The sequence below is a fragment of the Chiloscyllium plagiosum genome, chromosome 7 (assembly GCF_004010195.1).
Source record: "Chiloscyllium plagiosum isolate BGI_BamShark_2017 chromosome 7, ASM401019v2, whole genome shotgun sequence".
NCBI lineage: Eukaryota > Metazoa > Chordata > Chondrichthyes > Orectolobiformes > Hemiscylliidae > Chiloscyllium > Chiloscyllium plagiosum.
The window spans coordinates 15,700,636-15,709,389 of record NC_057716.1 but is presented as its reverse complement, the minus strand read 5'-3'; the positions used below and the strand labels follow the sequence as shown (position 1 = coordinate 15,709,389).

Here is an 8,754-nt window from a genome sequence, read left to right as displayed (position 1 = left end):
CTCTAGCTTATCTCTCCACGCTTCAGGCTCTCTGCCTTTATTCCTGATGAAGGGCTTTTGCCCGAAACATCGATTTCGCTGCTCATCGGATGCTGCCTTAATTGCTGTGCTCTTCCAGCACCACTGATCCAGAATCTGGTTTCCAGCATCTGCAGTCATTGTTTTTACCTTTGTCAATGACAGGTCAGCGCATTCCTGTGTCCCTGATGCATGAAGACTCACACAAAGGGATCAATGATTCTGAAGCACTTTTCAAGATTTATGAACTAACTGTGGTCGATTACCTGGAAGCTCAATCTTCGGGAATACAGAATAGATTCCTGACAGTGCTGCTCCACTAAAATGACCATCGCCCTTCAAGAAATGTCTCAGTGTTGAATTTGCAATGCGAAGAGGATATTAGGGTTGTTTATCCTCTGTGTTCTAATCAGTTAATCAGTGATGATTGTGAATGCAATGAGATACATGTTTGCTGAGCCTTCGGCAAATCACAAACTGCTTCATAAACCCCAGTAGAAGTGTTTCCATCAATGCTAATGCCTTGCCATTGAGAGTTTGATGGCAGAATACTAATAACCCTCAGTCAGTTTTCACGGACTCTGAACCTGCCAATGGAATAGCACAGTCATTTGGAACAAATGTGACTCTTTATATCACTGCTTTCCATTGAGTGCTTGTAAAACTAGAAGATATTGGTTTGCAGGTGGATAATTCCAGTATCAAATTACTTGAAATCAAATGAGATTTGAAAAAAAGAAGCTGACTCCCAGGGGACTGTAATATCTATTTAAGCTCTGTGGATAGGGTTCAATTCATTAACTGATTGGTATTTTTGGACTGTGTTTAATATTCTGAAAAGATGCAAGATTAGTATGTTAATTATGGACTTCAATATCCTGTTCTCAGATGTATCTGTCGATCTCAATCCTGAAGAATAGCTGTCATATCTGAATTGCCTTCACCAACAAGAACTCTGTGCCCCATGTTTCATCTTTCACTCCCACTCACAGTGGCTCAAAGGAGAAAAAAACGACTCATGGACGTGTTGATAAAGCAAAAGTAAGGCTTTCATTTCTGTAGCACAATTCATACAAACAGAACTCCCCAAAGTGCTTTAACAACCATGAAATATCTATGGTGGTCACTGTTGCATCGTAGTGAACATGGTGGCCAATTTGCAAACAGCACAAATATCAAATGTGCTAATGACCAAATAATCTGTTTTTGTGATGATGGTCCTGGGCCAGGACACCAGGGAGAGTACCCGTGCTCTTCTTCATATAGTGCCATTGGACACTATGTACCTATCTGATAGGGCATGTGTCTTTAACGTCTGATATGAAAGGCAGCACCTGAAATAGTGCAGCACTCCCTCAGTCCTGCATTGGATTATCACTCTAGGTATGGCCTGATGGCATTATCACCAGACTATTAATCTGGAAACTCAGCTAATTTTCTGTTCCTGATGAAGGGCTTTTGCCCGAAAAGTCGATTTTCCTGCTCCTCAGATGCTGCCTGACCTGCTGTGCTTTTCCAGGGCCACACTCTTGACTCGAATGTTCTGGGTCCCAGGCACAAGTGCTGCCATGGCAGATTTTGGGATTTAAATTTGAAAACGAACCTAGAATTAAGGGTCTAATGATGACCTTGAAACCATTGTTGGTTGTCAGGAAAAATCCATCCATTTCACTAATGTTTTTGAGGGAGAGAAATCTGTCATTCTTACCTGGTCTGACCTACATGTGGTCTCCAGACCCACAACAATGTGGTTACTCTTAATGGCTCTCAGTGCAACTAGGGATGGGCAATAAATGCTGGTCTGTCTAGCGATGTCCACATCCCGGAGGTGAATTGAAAAGAGGTCTCCGAATTGTTGACATGCACACTCTGAGGCCAGAGACTGCCCATTGAGTCATAGTTGGGATAATGTATTGGAAAATGCAGACAAAGATATTACTGATGATGCTACTCTGGCATCAGTGGGGCTGCCAGCGCAAACATGGGAGGCTACGGAATCGAGAGGGGGAAGTATGACTTGGGGGAATTGTACTGAATAACTTGTATATATGTGGAAGTGTAAATGTGAAACATTACAGTGCTGATGAAAGTACGAGAGACTTGCTCCAGGATAAGGATGAATTAGAGATTTTAGAGACCAGGAAGAATGGCAGTCGAGTAGAATCAGAGCAGCCTCGCTCACCACCCAACACCTGGAGGGAGAACACCTCATCTTCCGCCTCAGGACCCTCCAACCCCATGGCATCAATGTGGACTTCACCAGTTTGCTCATTTCCCCGCCCCCCGCCCCACCTTACCTCAGTTCCAACCTTCCAGCTCCGCACCATCCTCATGACCCGCTGCATCTGTCCACCTTCCTTCCCACCTATCCGCTCCACCCTTCCTTCCGACTTGTCACCTCCATCCACCTATTGCACTCTCAGCTACCTTCACCCCAGCTCCACCCCCCTCCCATTTACCTCTCCACCCCCGAGGCTCTCAGCCTCATTCCTGATGAAGAGCTTTTGATTTTCCTGCTCCTCGGATGCTGTCTGCACGGCTGTGCTTTTCCACCAGCACACTCTTGGTTCTAATCTCCAGCACCTGCAGTATTTACTTTCGCCTAAGAGTTTGTGTGTATGTCAATGCCTAAGGAAACAAGAATTGACACAGTGTGCTCATAAAGCATACAGAACACAAGCATCATGTTAAAGCTTGCTAGCAGCTGACATTCAATATTTTCTGTGCTGAACAAGCAATGCACTGTATCTAGTTTGTTGGAAGTCTAGGGAATAGACCAAGAGTGCAAGGTGTACATGAATAATGTGTATATATATATATATATATATATATATACATAAATAATGTATATTTGAAAGAAAATTAAAACAAATTCACTTGTTGGAGCCAGTTACAATCATCTAAGATTTTATGTATTTTGTTGGAGCTTATTTGTTAACTTCTATCTCCCAGGGATCTCTGATTTAATGTGCTATTTTGCTGATGGTGAGGACTGTGTTGAATTTTAAGATTATTGCACCTCCAAATTTGACTTATATTTCTGCTGTTTGAAATAGGGGATGGATTAATACTCCAGAATCTAATAGAAACAGTATAAATAATGGAAGATTTCAAGCGAGAGGTTTGAGACTGCAGATCCTAATGAGCAATTTCCATTATTAGTTTCCTTTAGAGACATCTCTGATCAAGACTCACAAGCAACAACTTCACAAGTCACTTGAGTGTGCTGAAAATTTAACGGGGCCTGTTTGATTCAATGGACTCCTTTCATTTAATTAGCTGAATTGATGTCTCGCCAACACCAGTGGCAACACTTTCCTGACATTGGTGTGGAAATCATGTCTTCCCAGTGGATAAAACAATCATAGTGATCTCCCAAGCAATATCCTGCTGTCAAAAACATCAAAGCCATGGAAAGCCCCGACATTCAAAAGTACATTTCCCTCAAGAGGCCAAATTTCTCAGAGTTTAAGCTAAAGAAAACACAGATGATGATTTTGCCGTCACCAAATGGAAAACTAGCCAAACAAATTTTGGGAATCCATTTATTTTGAAACAATCAAAATCTGAAAAAGAAAATTAAAAGCTAAAGAAGAGAGTAGTTGATTTGTCATCAGCAGCATAAACCTCTTTCCCTTCCCCTGCTGTGGGGAAATATGGAAAGTTGAACTAATTTGTGCAGAATCAGACTCAAGGCTTATTCGCAATGGCACAATGTCACCTTATTTTGTTGGCAAAGATATCACAAGTACCTTAGGCACTAAGGGGGTATTTGTGGTCATTTCCTCAGGGGGCTAGTGTTATTATGGATGATAGAGTACATTTTACTAGATTCGTGTGACCAAAAATCTTGCATCAATACCTTCCAAAATACTTCACAGCCAGCAGAGGAATTTTGAAATATTGTCACTGACATCAAATTCTGCACAGCAAAATTTTGCTAACAGCAATGAAGTAAATGACCACATATGTGTAACTTAGCTGAGGGATCGATATTGGCCAGAATGCCAGGAAGACCTACTCTACTCTAAGGCATGCCACGTGATTGGTCAGGCCACTATTGGAATATGGCATGCAATTCTGGTCTCCTTCCTATCGGAAAGATGTCGTGAAAATTGAAAGGGTTCAGAAAAGATTTACAAGGATGTTGCCAGGGTTGGAGGATTTGAGCTATAGGGAGAGGTTGAATAGGCTAGGGCTGTTTTCCCTGGAGCATCGGATGCTGAGGGGTGACCTTATAGAGGTCTATAAAATGATGAGGGGCATGGATAGGATAAATAGACAAAGTCTTTTCCCTGGGGTGGGTGAGTCCAGAACTAGCGGGCACAGGTTTAGGGTGAGAGGGGAAAGATATAAAAGAGACTTGAGGGGCAACTTTTTCATGCAGAGGGTGGTACGTGTATGGACTGAGCTGCCAGAGGAAGTGGTGGAGGCTGGTACGATTGCAACATTTCAAATGCATTTGGATGGCTATATTGAATAGGAAGGGTTGGGAGGGAAATGGGCCAGGTGCTGGCAGGGTGGGACTAGATTGTGTTGGGATATCTGGGTTGGACTGAAGGGTCTGTTTCTGTGCTGTACATTTCTATGACTCCATGACTCTAACCAGGAGGCTGGAAGAACACAGCAAGCCAGGCAGCTTCAGGAGATGGACAAGCCAACGTTTTGGGTATAACCCTTCTTCAGGGCTTGGGGTGGGGGTAGGGGGAGCTGCAGCTAAAGTGGTAAGGAGGTAGTTTGGGTGAGGAGAGGAGAGGAACGGAATGGTGAGGTAACGGTAGGTGAACACAGGTGGTGGGTACGACCTGGTAGGTAGGAGGAATGATCTTTTATGTCAACCTGAGCAGGAACTGCAGGCCTCAGTTTACTGCCTCATGCAACAATTTGCATCTCCAGGGGTGTGACTACAATTTCACGAAAATCACACCTTCCTGTCATGCATCCCACAGCCTCACAGCCCTTTTGCATAAACAACTTCTGCTGACACAAAAGCAGAAATTGTTGGAGAAACTCAGCAGGTCTGGTAGCATCTGCAGGAAGAAAGCAGAGTTAAGGTTTCGCGTCGGGTGACTCTTCATCAGAACCAGCTGCTAGCAGTGCTGGCAGAAAGTAGCTGACATACAATATTGGTGAAGAATCACCAGACTCACAATGTTAACTCTGCTTTCTTCTGACAGATGCTGCCAAACGTACTGAGTTTCTCCAGTGATTTCAGTTTTCATTTTAGATCTCCTGTATCTGCAGTTCTTTGGTTTATTTCAGCTTTTGCTGATATTGGTCCTAAAACTCCACAATGCCATCTTTACCGAGAGTGTGGTGCTGAAAAAGTACAGCAGGTCAGGCAGCATCCCAGGAGCAGGAGAATCGATGTTTCGGGCATAAACCCTTCATCAGGAATGAGGCTTGTGAGCCAGGGCTGAGAGGTAAATGGGAAGGAAGTGGGGCTGGGGGGGAGGTAGCTGGGAAAGTGATAAGTAGATGAAGGTGAGGGAGAAGGTGATAGTTCAGAGGGGGCAGTGATGGACGGGTCCGGAGGGCGGTGCCGAGTTGGAGGCTTGGGACTTAGATAATGTGGGGGGGAGGGGTCATGAGGAAGCTATTGAAATCCACATTCATCCCGTGTGGTTGTAGGGTCCCAAGGCGGAATATGAGGCGTTCCTCCTCAGGCATCGGGTGGTAACGGTTTGGCGGTGGAGGAGGCCCAGGACCTGCATGTCCTTGACAGAATGGGAGGGGGAGTTGAAGTGTTCAGCCACGGGGCGGTGGGATTGGTGGGAGCGGGTGTCCCAGCGATGTTCTCTGAAATGATCCACAAGAAGGCGTCCTGTCTCCCCAATGTGGAGAAGGCCACACTGGGTGTGACGGATGCAGTAGATGACATTGGGAGAGTTGCAGGTGAATTTCTTATGGATGTGGAAGGATCCCTTGGGGCCTTGGACGGAGGTGAGGGGAGTGGTGTGGGCGCAAGTTTTGCATTTCCTGCGGTGGCAGGGAAAGGTGCCATGAGTGGGGTGTGGGCTGGTGGGGGGGTGTAGACCTGACGAGGGAGTCGCAGAGGGAATGGTCGCTTCAGAACACTGATAGGGGTAAGGATGGAAATATACTCCAAGTGGTGGGGTCAGTTTGGAATGGCAGAAGTGGCGAAGTCTTCCGCACTTACACCGGCACCACTCCCCACCCATTCCTCTGCTACATCGATGACTGTATCGGTGCTGTCTCCTGCTCCCACGAGGAGGTTTAACAGCTCATCAACTTTACCAACACCTTCCATCCCGATCTTAAATTCACCTGGACCATCTTGGACACCTCCTCCACCCTTCCCCCTTCCTGGACCTCTCCATCACCGTCTCTGGTGACCAATTAACCACAGACATCTACTACAAGTCCACCAACTCCCACAGCTACCTAGACTACACCACCTCTTGCCCTACCCCCTATAAAAATGCCATCCCTTATTCCCAATTCCTCCGTCTCTGCCACATCTGTTCCCAGGATCACCTCAGAAAGTCCCAGATGTCCTCCTTCTTCCAAGATCGCAGCTTCTCTTCCCATGTGGTTGATGATGCCCTCTAGCACATCTCCTCCACTTCACGCACCACCGCCCTTGAACGCCACCCCTCCCAACTCAACAAGGACAGAACCGCACCCCCCCTCACCCCGGTCCTCACCTTCTACCCCACCAACCTCTGCATACAACTCAGCATATTCCGCCACTTCCGCTACCTCCAAACTGACCCCACCACCAGAGGTATATTTCCCTCCCACCCCTATTAGCGTTTCAGAGAGACCATTCCCTCTGCAACTCCCTCATCAGATCCACACACCCCCACCAGCCCACACCCCATTCTTGGCACCCTCCCCGCCACCGCAGGAAGTGCAAAACCTGCACCCACACCTCCCCCTCACCTCCATCCAAGACCCCAAGGGATCCTTCCACATCCATCAGAAATTCACCTGCAACTCTCCCAATGTCATCTACTGTATCCATTGCACCCGGTGTGGTCTCCTCTACATCAAGAAGACAGGACACTTTCTTGTGGATCATTTCAGCTAATATCTCTGGGACACTCGCACCCACCTGTGGCTGAACACTTCAACTTCCCCTCCCACTTCATCAGGGACATGCAGGTCCTGGGCCTCCTCTACCATCAAACCATTACCACCTGAAACCTGGATGAGGAACGCCTCATATTCCACCTTGGGACCCTACAACCACATGGGATAAATGTGGATTTCACCAGCTTCCTCATTTCCCCTCCCCCTACATTATCGCAGTCCCAAGCCTCCAACTCGGCACTGCCCTCCAGACCCGTCCATCACTGCCCCCTCTGACCTACCACCTTCTTCCTCACCTTCATTCACCTATCACTTTCTCAGCTATCTTCCCCCAACCCCAACCCCCTCCCATTTATCTCTCAGCCCCAACCCATAAACCTCATTCCTGATGAAGGGCTTATGCCCAAAACATCGATTTTCCTGCTCCTCAGATACTGCCTGACCTGCTGTGCTTTTCCAGCACCACACTCTCAACTCTGATCTTTGGCATCTGCAGACCTCACTTTCTCTTAACATCATCTTTATCTGTTGTTTAATCATTCTAATGCTTAAATTATTATAAATATGCTTGCAATTATTTTCCAATCCCTCCCATCCCTTGATAATTTTAAACAGCTCCATCAAATCACACCACAAGCTCCCCTGTTTAATAAAAATAGCTCCAGTTGGACTTGAACTATCCTGGGGACATGATCTGATGTAGTACTTGTCTAGTCAGGAAGAGTCAAAATCCAAGCAAATATTTTTGGATTATCATAACTCGACATGAAACCACCCCCACTCCTTGACCCCAACCCCCCCTTGAGCAATGTTTCAATACTTGGCAGCAAAGAATTCATCCAGCTCAATGCTAGGCTAAATAGACCTATTACAGGAAAGTGGCTTTGGGAAGCAATTAACAGCAAGCAGATTGAGAAGCCCCAGGCAGTTATATCTTTTTCGTTGCATTTTAGCAATAAATGAAGTTCTAAATTAGTAAATATTTAGCTGTTTTGTTTACTGAACCTCTCTCACATAACAAACAATCTCTGCCCTCATTTATATATGCAGTGGACAGAATACTGTTTCACTTGAATTGTTAAGATGTTAGACCGGTTGTTAGATTAGTCCTTAAACATGGGAATAGCTGCAATTAAAGGGAGAAACTGTTACATTTCTGCTAGCAATGCCAGGCAACATGCACCAGAGAAAGAAAAGGGGCTCAGATCGTATTTATATGCTCCATTTTCTTTTCAATGTCCTTCGTACTTGCATAATTGAGTTATTTTTGAAGAGCTGTGCGGTCTTCAAAATTCATGTGAACGGGCAGATAGGTTTGAGCTTAATACCTCCACACCCGCAGTTTCAAACATGTGGTACTCCCTTGACACTTCATTGAAGCATGAGTCAGGCAAGTCAGAACCACAGAATCATTATGGTAAGGAAGGAGGACATTCAGTCCATCATGCCCATACTGGCTTGATTACCCAAGGTAAAAACAATGACTGCAGATGCTGGAAGCCAGATTCTCGATTACAATCTGCTGGAAGAGCACAGCAGTTCAGGCAGCATCCGAGGTGCAGGAAAATCGACGTTTCGGGCAAAAGCCCTTCATCAGGAATACAGGCAGAGTGCCCGCAGGGTGGAGAGATAAATGAGTGGAGGGTGGGGGTGGGGAGAAAGTAGCATAGAGTACAATAG

The 8,754-nt window shown here is 45.9% G+C and overlaps 1 long non-coding RNA gene across 1 annotated transcript in view; it reads left to right on the top strand.

The window, feature by feature from the left end:
• The window catches only part of LOC122551353, a 13,503-nt gene extending 9,907 nt beyond the window's left edge, over positions 1-3,596 (top strand). The window contains exons 3-4 of the long non-coding RNA XR_006312081.1: positions 907-1,059; positions 3,181-3,596. This is a non-coding gene — a long non-coding RNA (uncharacterized LOC122551353). The remainder of the gene's footprint in view (positions 1-906; positions 1,060-3,180) is intronic.
• Positions 3,597-8,754: the final 5,158 nt, after the last annotated feature.